This window comes from Malania oleifera, chromosome 7, assembly GCF_029873635.1.
Source record: "Malania oleifera isolate guangnan ecotype guangnan chromosome 7, ASM2987363v1, whole genome shotgun sequence".
In the NCBI taxonomy this organism is placed as follows: Eukaryota; Viridiplantae; Streptophyta; class Magnoliopsida; order Santalales; family Ximeniaceae; genus Malania; species Malania oleifera.
Genome location: NC_080423.1, coordinates 58516404 through 58528944, shown reverse-complemented (window position 1 = coordinate 58528944; position 12541 = coordinate 58516404). Strand labels below are relative to the sequence as shown.

The following is a 12541-nucleotide window of genomic DNA, read 5'->3' as shown; positions in this document are numbered from 1 at the left end:
GTATGATGGAGTAATGACTAGTATTAGGACTATAGGTGGAGAGACAAAAGAATTTACAATCACAATAGGTGTACATCAAGGATCTACGTTGAGACCATATTTTTTTTTTGCTTTAGTAATTGATAAACTTTTAAGAGTATCCAAAATGAGGTTCCATGGTGTATGTTGTCCGTAGATGATATTGTCTTGATTGATGAAAGTAAGGGTGGAGTAGAATCTAAGTTAAAATTATGGAGAGAAGCTTTAGAATCTAGAGGCTTTAGGATAAGTAGAAATAAGACAGAATATATGAAATATAATTTCAGTAGGTGGAATATTGGAGACAAAGTTAAACTTGATGATAAAGAAATCAATAGCAGTAGTAGATTTTGATATCTTGGATCTATTATGCAAACTAAAGGAGAAATTGAAGAAGATGTAATTCATAAATTTTAAGCAGGTTGGGTAAAATGGAGAAGTGCTTCGAGTGTGCTTTGTGATCATAAAATACCCTTAAAATTTAAAGGAAAGTTTTATAGGATGGCTTTAAGACCAGCTATGTTACACATGGATCAAAATGTTGGGCAATTAAGAACAACATATCCAAAAGTAAAAGTTGACAAGATGAGAATGCTTAGATGGATGAGTGGTATAATGTTAAATTAAGAAATGAACATATTTACGGTAAGTTAGGCATATCTCCTGTAGGAGATAAGATAAAGGAGGGATGACTTAGATGGTTTGGGCACTTGCAACAAAGGCTGCATAGTGCGCTAGTGAGGAAGAGTGAATTAGTTACTGTGAGGGGCAGTAGAAGGGGGAGGGGTAGACCTAAAATAACTTGGAATGAGATAATAAGAATTTACTAGTCTTGAATTTGTAGAAGGAAATTATCCATGATCGCATAAATTGGTGAAAAAAGATTCATGTATCCAACCCCACCTAGTGGGACTTAAGGCTTGGTTTGTTGTTTTATATGTGTGTGTGTGTGTGTGTTGTTCAAAGTTAACTGTTTAATTGTTTCAAATTTTGTTTGTATTTTTCTCAGTAATCGTTTTATTGATAGAAAATAAATTATTAATAAGAGAAAGAAAAGGAAAAAAGAAAAAAAAAAGTAAATGAGGATTGGAAATACACTTAAAAAGAAAATAACAAGAGTTTCTTAGAAGTTAAGAGTTCTTATTAAGATGTCCCTAGTTCAAATGCCGCCCATGCATAGTTAAGTGATGTCTTAATTTGTTTCACTAATTGACTTTGCATGCTCGGTCTTCCTTGTTAATGTATCCCTTGCATTGCCCAGTCCAATGTCAACTTAAACCCTATTTTATCTAATAGATACAGGTCATATTAATCTTTTGCAGAATTTCTTAATGATATTTGTACCTTCTGTCAATTTGTAAGTAGCCCTTTAGGAATATTCTGCTCCCTTTCAGCCTTCTGTGGACTAGTATTATCTTGACCATTTATGTAGTTCATGTGCACATGAATGCGATTGGTGTGCATGTTCTCTTGTAGATCTTCTTTTGCTCGTTGGATTCATTCTTCTAGTTCCTTTCTTCCTGCTAATTGTCTTTGGAAAGCTATAATTCCCTCTTAAGGTTATGGTGTAATGTGTTAGAGACCAAAGTTCAAGGTTTTGGTATTAGAATATTGTTGAAGAATTGGGTAAAATAGAAGACCTAATCACAACGATAGGTCTCTCCTTGTATTTATAATATGTCAAGTACATGCCAATGATTGTAGTACCCTTACTAGCTCACACATATTAACAAAACATTAGCACATACTAATGACACTAAATGACCAAAGAAACCATTAACACTCCCCTCAAGTTGGGGCATAGATATCATATGCTCCTAACTTGTTACAAATGAATTTAACACGAGCATCCTCCAAGGAACTGGACTTGTACACTCTAACTCAGTACTTGACTACCACAATTTGTTACTCTTCTGAGAAACCGAATTACCACCAACACAAATACGGTATGAGGTTGTGCAAAAGATGACTCAACCAATCTGCATTTGTGTATCTCTGAATATAAATGTGACCCTGATCCTAATATAAAAGACATCAGACATTTCTCTAGTGCACCTTTGAGATATCTCAAGATGCAAATTAATGTATCTCAATGACTTGTTCTTGGAGAATCAAGAAATTGTCTCACAACACTTGTTGCAAAAGGTATATTTGGTTAGGGGTGAGCATTTAATTGGTACAGTTAATTAACTGAATTAACGAAAAAAATTTAGTTAAAGAATCTTGTTAACCGAACTAAACCAAAATTTTTTATTAACCAAACTCAAAACTAACTAAACCGAATTTCAGTTAAATCAGTTAAATGTTTTTAATTAGTTTAATAATTTAATATATATAATTCAAATAATATATATAAAAAATATATAAAATTTTAATGTGTATATAATATAAAAAATATTTTAATATATATATAATTATTAATTATTAATGTATACTATTTGGTTAATTCGGTTAATTGAACATATTAAACCGAACCAAAAACCAAAAACCAAAATTCAATGAAAATGAAATCGAACTGAACCGAATAAATTTTTAACCGAATTTAACTGATCAAATTTACTTGGTTAATTCGGTTTTCACCAAATTATGCTCACTCCTATATATGGTCAAGTGATTGTGGGATAATTCAAGTTTCCAACAAGTGTTTGATACTATCATGGATCGGGCAACAATTCACACATTTTTGGTACTAATTTACTGGTAGGTTCCATGGGTGCATGAATAGGTTTGGATCCAACGACCCCGTCTCATCTAAAAGAGCACATACTTTATCAATGACATAATGGTTCCATATGAGATTTGGATATTTCTGTACCCAAGTACTTCAATGGTTCCAAGTCTTTGGTCTGAAACAATCTGTAGAAAATGCTTTAGGCTTTTGATACCTTCAATCATTACAATATCATCCACATACACAATATGCAAAATCCTCTAGATGGGAGTATGAAGATAAAATGTAGAGTGATCTATTGCATGCTAATAGAGGCCAAAATCAAGTACTACAACATTGACTTGACCACACCATCAATGGGAGATTGATTTAGACCATATAATGATTTCTTGAGTTGACACACAAAGCCTAGCTCCCCTTAGGCTACAAACCCCCGCAGTTGCTCCATGTAGACCTCCTCTTGGAGATCACCATGTAGGGAGACATTCCTTAGATCTAATTGATGCAAAAGCCTGTGGCAGGTTGTGATAATTAAACCCTTTAGGCCTCGGTAAATTTAAATTGCTTTGATAAATTAGCATGATTTGCTTTTTTTTCGTACTAAACAAGTTCATACTTACCATGTATCATTAATTAAGTTGTGTTAATTGATATTGGAATTTCCATTTGATTTATTAGTGGTAGGAGGGGCTTAATGAAAGGAAATTATGAGGGGGCCATGCTAAAACATAAACAACATTCTTGGGGCAAAGAGAAAGAAAAAAGAAAACAGTATGGGGCATGCTGTAACTAGGTGTGACACTTGGCAGCACTACAAACCAGTAGCAGATACGTACCAAGCTTTGCATACCAGCAGCCAACACCTATCGCACAGATGGCAGCACTTCCACCAGCTGCTGCAGTCCTGCCATGTTTGCAGCCTAGAAGGAGACACTTGGTATGCAGCTGGCAGCAAGTGGCTGCTGTCTTGACCATTTCAGCCCCGCAGAGCAGTCACAACACACCACAAACTCTTGCTGTAAACCCTAGTTCTGGAGAGAGAGAGGGGAGAAGAGAGAAAACTCTGTAGAAAATCATGGAAATTCAGAGAAAATCAGGAGAAAATACAGGAAAATAAGAGGGAAGCTTAAACTAAGTTTGAAAAGGCTGAAAATCAAGATAGGTGTTCTTAATTTTCATTTATTCACCTAGGGGCTTTTGGGTATTCAAAGGAAATAGAGGGAGAATCTTGCATGAAATTGAATCCTAGTCAGAAAGATTGAAACATGTTATTTTTAATTGCTTGATATGGCTACATATATGTTCCCTTTGGTTACCGTAGCTGCATATTTTGTTTAATTGGGAAATTTTTCTGTCACATATATTCATGTCGTAAGGACGATGGGTTTTATTGATATGACATAGTTTGTGTTGTGTATCTATTGAATTGCTATTATGTAAAATGACTGGCACTTTGTGTATCATTTGTGGTTTTGATGTTGTGGAATTTGAGCAAGTAGGGATTGTCTCCCTTTAGATGGAATCACGGCTAGTCACGTGACAAAAATAGGGATGTGACACAAGTGGTTGCCAAGGAGATGAACAAACAAAGTGAGGCATGTTTGGCAATCAGAGAGAATGTGTCTCAATAATCCAAACATATGCTTGAATATATCCCTTAGCAACAAGATGGTCCATCAAACGAGTAAAAGAAAGGATTGATTTTCATGAATGTGTATCCAATGGCAACCAACCACAATTTTATCATGAGGTAAGAAGCATGAGAAAAGTATGGTGTTGACTCAAAGAAGGTAACTTTGATAGAGACAAAAAACTAATGCAGAGTAGGAGTATAGCAACAATATCCTTTTTGGGTACACGAGTAACCTTGGAAGATACATTTTATAGCATGAGGATCCAACTTGTCCACCCCTAAGGTTAGCTGATAAACAAAGGACACACACTCAAATGTAACAGGAGGTAAAGAGAAAAAAGGAGCATTTGAGAAGAGAATGGAATAAGGAATTTACCACCAAGAACAAAGGATGTCATTCTGTTGATAAGATAGCAGGCAATGAGCACAACATCACGCCAACACAATTTAGGAACATGCATTTGATAAAGGTGTGGTGGACTTCAAAGATATGTCTATTTTTCCTATCTACAACCTCATTTTGTTTTGGAGTGTGGACATAGGATGACTAATGAACAACTCTAGACTGAGCCATATAAGTAGTGAATGGGTATTGTAGTATTCTTTAGCATTATCACTCTCAAGTAACTGAACAACGAAACCAAATTGAGTCTTTATTTCAGAATGAAAGGCAAAAAAGATATGAAATAACTTTGAACAATCTTTTATTAAATTTGAGGCACGACTCATTGTGCCTAGAGCCTCAGTGCACCTGCTTGTGCCTCTTGAAGGTCGCCTTGCCTCAACCCTGATGAGGCGCTGGCCTCGTCGCCCCACTGTGCCTCGCGCCTAGGCGCGCCTCAGACGCACTTTTGACTATTATGCTCCTCATCCATAATGAGTGCGCTTGTGAGGAGGGCTCTTACCTCGTCCATCTCTTTTGCCACAGCCACTAGAAGCACCTCAAGAACTTTATGTAATGCTTGGTTAGAAACAGAATAACCTTGTGCAGTGGAAGTAGTCTAGATTCGGGGGTTGAAACATTGGATGCAAGGGCTAAGGAATATGTGTTGGGAAAGCACAAAGAATGTGAGAACAAACATCAGCAAAGGATGGGATTTTGATCTACCAATAATTGGCACCAGGATACCTCAAACTTGGTTTTCAAACCAGTTAAAACTTTAAGAACTATTGTTTGTCCCCTTTGCTCTGCATCTTGCGAATATCTATTGTTATTTGTTGCACAATGTTAAGTTCCTCATTGTTACACTTAGTCTCTACAAAGTAGTCTGTGACACATTTGTCTCCCTGTTGTAATTGAAATTACTCTGGATTTGTTTATGATCTGAAGAGGTATGGTTGATCCTCCTATAATGGCAGATTTGCCTAGGACAATAGGGTTTAAGGTTTGATTTGGTGGTGGGGTTTAGATTGGGACTTGCTTTGATAAAGTATTGAAGTATTGGGTAAAATGGATGGCCTAAAACAGAATGATAGGTCTCTCCCTCTATTTATAATATATATATTTTAAAAGTACATATCAATGACCATAAAATACCTGTACTCACACTTACTAACATAATATTAGCACATACAAATAATGCTAAATGACCAAAATAACCATTACGAAAGACCAAGGCTTTGTTCCCTAATATATGTTTGACATGTTGTGCTAGTGTCTAGTAGTGACAAGTGACTCTCATGGTTAAATCTTTGTAACTTGGAGTTTACATAATAAGCTTCTTGTTTGTTTGGAGAGTTTTGAGTGTGCTCTAGTTCTCTATTGTCTTTTTTGCTGATTGCATTTGGAGGTTTTGGGAGGAATAGGGATGTGAGGAGATTAAGGTTGTGTGCATTTTTGTTGTTTTTTGGATGGTCTGGCTAGATAGAGACGTTCATATTTTTCATGATCTCTCTATCTATTGATTTGATTTTGGCCAGTTTTTTTATTGAAAAAATAAGAGGGATTATTGAAAATGTCATTGAAGTTTTACATTTCTGAACAGATCTTTTATCCATGCTGTAGAGTTTAATCTTTGTCTTAAAATATATGAAATAATGCTTAAATTTAAAATTCACCCTTGAGTCAGTACAATGGTAACATATGGAATACAATTCATTTGATGCCATTAAATCATTATGATCTTAAATTCTCTCTCAAGTTTCATCTAACATGATGCTGAAATTTAAAATGCACCCTTGAATCACTACAATGTTATCATATGGTGTACAATTCATTTGATGTCATTAATCATTATGATCTAAAATTCTCTCCTCAAATTTCATCTAACATGCTGGAGGCAAGTAGATATTAAGCAAAAATCAGTTGTACGGTAATGTGCAGAGACACATGCCTCCCCCAGCCCAAAACTCAAACATACGCACAACGCCAACATTTATTTGCTGTCCATCAGAAGGAGATATATTAGATTTATTTAAATTTCGGTTGTTCTACAAACTCGTAACAAAATTCCTTTGGTTAACTTAATTTTAAATTATACCAGCACCCAAAAAATAGGTGTCCCCGCCTATAGATAAATGTGTTTGTGTATGTGTATTTAGGGGTGTAATAAATTGCTTTGGATGATGTCATATGTGCTTGCATGCATGACATGTATTACATAGAGGACACACACACATGTAGTTTGTACTTGTGCTGACTTGTATTATTGATAAAGACATGGAAAACCAGAAAGCTTTCTTTCCTAAGCAATAAACCAATGCAGCAACAAATTTTGTAAATATGTTGCCTTTTTACGCATGGAAAAAAAAATGCAAAATCTAGAGCACAAGATTCCCAATTTTATCCAATGATGATCCATTGAATTTCTATCATGGCAATTTACATGGATAACAATGCGACCGCAGAACTCTAGGCTCAAAAAATTTCCCTAAAAACACAATTGGGAAGCATTTGGATTAGTTGATGTGTACTATGGTGCCCGGTTGATTGTTACAACAATTATTAGTTGATAAAGAATATTTTCTTAGGATTGCTTTTTGAGTATGTTCTCTTTTATGACACTGGTGGGATGGGTAGCTTTTCCTGCATTGAAAGTAATATTTATGATTGTTTTTTATTAACAAAACAAGGGACACATTTCCTAATTATTTGTCTGTTACTTTTTCTGTTGCAGATAGGATTTAATCTTGAAACAAATAATCTCACAAATGTACAGGATCCATGGGATAATATGATTTCTCGTCTCTCATATTTATTTTCAGATGAGGTAAATTGTTCACATTAATATTAGTACAGGAAATGTGGTGTTTTTTATATTGAACAATCAAATATATATCCATTTTAATGATTGTAAATCATTTTACTAAGTCTATTTTTGTTCATTCGTATTTATAAAGTTATGCATTTAAATTGCATATTCACTATTAATTCAACTCCCAGTGGGTTAATTGTTGTCATTCTGGTGTTTATTTTTAGATCTCTTATCATCATGCTTTGCTTTAATTTTTAGTGAGCATTTCTATTCTGTACTAAGGCTACTAAAGCATTCAAGTGTTGTATACTCACCCTTCTGTTGTGAAGCCTTAGTTTGAAGTTTCAACTTTCTACTTACTCCTTCCAAAATTTTAAAAACAATCTCACTTCTTAAAAATCATTCCTATTTTTTTTCTCAACGATCTGTCTCCAAATGGATGTTATCTGTTCATAGAAGTTATTTAGGAACAATATTGGATTTTAACACTTGTGTGGAACATGGGCTTTTAGTTTTGGTCATTTAGGAAATACTGTTTCGCAATGGTTTATTATGTTTAGTATATCAGTAGTTGAATGAATGGATCCAAGATTGCAGCCTTAGGGTGCAAATCTTGTTTGAGGTTATAGCCAAAAGAAAGAAGGAACAAGAGAAAAAAGAAAAAAGAAAAAAAGGAAAAAAAAAACACACAACTAATGGGAACCAATTAAAAAACTCTCTTTAAACCCCCTGCCATCATATATTTCCATACACTGCAAGTTTGCTTATAACTCTGGCCTTTCTCACCTTTCCTTGTGCCGGAACTTCATTTCCTCTAAGTACCAGACAGCCATAACCCCAACCTTATCCAATAGTTGTCGAGCTTCTACATCTTTCCATGGCAAAATCTCATTCATACATTGCTGCTTTTTACTCCGTCCATCTTCCTCAAAAATAGGAATTCCCTCCAAACATCCATCAGTGATGGTGGTACGTAGGATAGGCCCCCAAGTTAATCAGATGACTCTGAGGCATACCATACTATTCCAAAAATTCATCCGATAGCAAACCATCATCTCATGCAATCTCACAGGATACCTTACTCTCATCCTCCGACATATCTCCCCATTGATTTTCTCCTTGCCCTTTTCAACCAAAACGCTCTTTTGATTCTTAACATCTATCTGAACTGCTGCCCACTGAGAATAAATCTTACTGGCCTTAAGACAGCTGTTTCGCCCCCGCAGCTCCTAACTTACCCTGAGCATCATCTCCATAAACTACCTTGGCCGTGGCCCCCCAGGCCCCATCTATGGGTATCGAAACATACTTTTTGACCAGTCTTTCATCATGACCACATTTCTCATCACGTAAGGAAGCAGAGACATCAGCTGAATTCATATGTGGCAGCGGGAAGTTGTTGTGCACAAACCTTATATATGAAACAACAATTAAAAGATTTCAATTTAGAGTATAAAACAATACCAATAAAGTGTGATAACACAAGTGCCATAAACATATCTAAAAACCCAATTTCACACTCAAGAACTAAGCATATAGACATAAGACATCATTTTTTGAGAGATCATGTTCAAAAAGAGGATATAATTCTTGAATTTATAAATACAAGCGATCAATGGGCTGATATATTTACAAAACCTCTAAGTGAAGAAAGATTTATACATCTTAGGAGAGAACTTGGGCTAATCCATAGCAGAGAAGTATATTAGAAATGAAATTTCAAAATTTTTATGCACTTCAGACGTCTGAACTTCACACCCTAGACGTCTGAGCATTGTAGCAGATAGGTTCAGATGACTGAACCTGGGACTTCAAACGTTTGAGCGCCTACTGACTTTTCAAATTCCAGAATTTAAAATCTTCAGACATCTGAAGTCGCGGGGTTTAAATACTATTAGCGCACTAAACCCTAATTTCAGACTTCTGAAGTTGATTGCTTCACTTATCCGAACACCTCCCTCTTCATCTTCTCTCATTCTCACTTCAATTTGAAGCCTCTACCCTACAAGGATTCACCCCACAAAACCTAGGGCATTCAAAATCTCGTATCTTCATGCCTCAAATCAAGCAGATTGCAAACAAGGGTTCTTCATCAAGGAAGGATGCTCAAAATATTGACAAATGGTTGGTTGCTCCTCTAGCTCGAATCCGTTATCGTACTTCACTGAGTTCTGTAGAACCAATCTTAGGTAAAATCCTGGATGTATCATTCTTCACTACTGAGTTTCCAGATATCCTTTCATTATTTCATGATATTGGTTGGCTTGATTTCATCACTCAAAAACCCAAAGGTTGTTTTCCTCATCTTGTCAAAATTTTCTATGCAAACATGACATATGAAAATGGGATTTTTTCTTCGGAAGTCAAGGAAAGAAAATTTTGCTAAATTCTGAATATTGTCCCCCATTTTCAAAATTACTCCAGGAGATTTTAACTGTCCTATGTTTGCTCAATCTTGGATCCTAGAACAAGGATTCACTCCTGAAGCTTTTCTTCCACTAATCATGGAAAATGAACCTATCTATTTTGCACATCCTCCACTATACAAGCAACTGAACTTAAAAAGCCAGATTCTCCATAAACTTGTTTCAAACAATATCATACCAAAACAAGGCTCTTTTGATCATCTTTCTTATATTGAATGCTTTGTTCTTTGGTGTCTGCTTAAAGGAAAGAGACTAGACTTGGTAGTTTAATCATTAGGTGGATGTGGACCAAACTGGAATCTAATCAAGTTATTCTTCCTTATGGAGGAATTCTTACTCTTCTTTTTACTCATCTTAATGTTACCAATATTTCTGAATTTTTCATAAAAAGAACCCAATATGATCTCTTCAATGAGACTTCTCTTCAATATTTCTCTTATATTGAATGCTTTAGATTTTTCAGAGTTACTCCTGTCTTATTCCATTCGCTGCTTGCCAAAACTGACAAATCCCTTATCCTTTATGTGCAAATATGTAGCCAATTCCTGCTCCAATTGCAAAAGGACCTCTTTATGCAGACTTGATTTGCCAAATTTCTGCAGAAGCTTGAGGAACTGCTCTATTATATTGTCTATTTCTTTTATTTTTCTGGAACTTTTCTTCCAAGGCTTAGTCAATTTTTGGGCCTGATTTAGTGGCCTGCTCATATTTTCCGCCTCATGACCAAAGGATATAACAGGCAGTTTACACTTCAGGCCTGGACACACTGGGCTAACTGAATCCTGTCCATTGAACATATCTGACTCTTTTTGAAAGACTAAAATCTGGCCCAAATCCCTTAAGCAAACATCAGCTACCTTGTTTTGGCATTTATGTATGAATTTGTACTCAGCCAAAGTCCAAAATCATCAGTACACCTATCTTATGGTAACCATGTTCTATACAGCCTGTTGTTTTAAAAATCCATGCATAATGGCCAGTTGTTATATAATGGTATCGGTGGCTTTTGATACTGTTACAGGGCATTATCTCGAAAGTCCCCCGATTCACGACTGTCATGGGCCATTCTAGTGTTAAGACTGGCTGTGAATGAGTAAAACATGCTTTTCAGCCCCCCCTTTTTTTCTCTTCTTGCATTTACCTTCTCTTTTCCCTCTATTGAATTTGAAGCTCAGAAACTCAATTTTGAGTTGGTTTATTTTAGTTAGTAATTTTGATTTTAAAAAAAATCATTTTTGGGTGGCAATTTTTAAAAACTGGCATTCAAATAAACCTAACCTTTTCTCTTATTAAATTACATATGTTCATATTCTAATTTCTTTCAATTTTTTATTTTTTCTTACTCCTAATTTGGAGACCAAAACAGGTTTTATTGCTCTGTATATTTGTTCTTGTTTAATGTATGAACAGTCTATTTTATTTTTGGATAACAAAAATTCCTTTAAAAACTAAAAGAGTACAAAAAATGGCATTCTATATTTTATATTTCTTTGTATTTATGATTTTTTAGGTTAAACTTCATTTATAATCAATAAAGTAGTGAAAAGTAGCAAATGCATGCTTCTTCTCATCAATAGCGACTAAAGCAGTCAAGATGACATCTGATACTTGTAGTATATGTTATATTTAAATTGGTTAAAATTTACTAAAAATCATTTGAAGCATTACTATATAGGATTATGGGATCAAAACATGTGAAAAATCTTTGTGTTTTAAACAAGTTTGCTTTTTGCAAAAAATTAATTCACAAACATGGTGTCCGTTTACTTGTTGCCTAACATCCGTGATGGGCTAAACCTTTACATCATGACTATTACCATTACGCAGATTGTTATCATTATTTAAAACCATGCACGGCTCATCATTGGATAAAGGTGGCCCACCCTGTTGGGAATAAGCAACAAATTCCCGAAACCTGTGAGAAACAAAATAGAGAAAATAACGCCAAAGAAAAAATCAATTTCTACGCACAAGACAATATTTACGTGGTTCGACAATTTTGCCTACGTCCACGGAGTTGCAGGGATTTCAATATTATCAAGAAGAAAACACAGAGAGTGCGGCGATACAATGCTCTCCCTCTCGCTCTCTCGCAGGTACAACCGCACAAACCCTAATCACCCGAAAGCAATCCTTTTATATGTTGCGCCTAGGGTTCCGTTCCGAATTGGCTAGAAATCTCTAATTAAATAGGGGTAGGGTTGGCGTCCAAATTAAAACACAACTAGGCTCCACAAAAGCCCAACACACCCATGCATGAGCCCACACTGCCCTTCTCTTCTCTTCTACCCTGCAAACCAGCTAACCCTAAACTCTCCGGCGCTGCCATCTCCTCCTTTCTACTTTCAAGGCAGCCAAATAAGTGTTAATCTTCACTGCCCGCTTCAGGAGCTGATCCCTGGAAGAGGCCATTTTTCCACCACATTAAGCAAAAATCAAGAAATTGTCATCCTTCCTCAAATTATTTAACCCAAGCGAAGCATCCTTCCAACATCTTTGTTGACTTCCCTTTGTATTTGAAATGCACAACCTTTGCGGTCCTAAAATCCCATGTAATCCATCCAGAAAAAATCTCTATGCACTCTCAAACCTCCAAATA

General features: G+C 35.5%; 1 protein-coding gene and 1 pseudogene across 2 annotated transcripts in view; both read left to right on the top strand.

The window, feature by feature from the left end:
* LOC131159398 (histidinol dehydrogenase, chloroplastic-like) overlaps positions 1 to 12541 on the top strand; it is a 218626-nt gene that overhangs the window by 44803 nt on the left and 161282 nt on the right. The window lies entirely within an intron of this gene.
* Positions 1 to 12541, top strand: part of LOC131159395 (small RNA 2'-O-methyltransferase-like) — a 31451-nt pseudogene that overhangs the window by 740 nt on the left and 18170 nt on the right.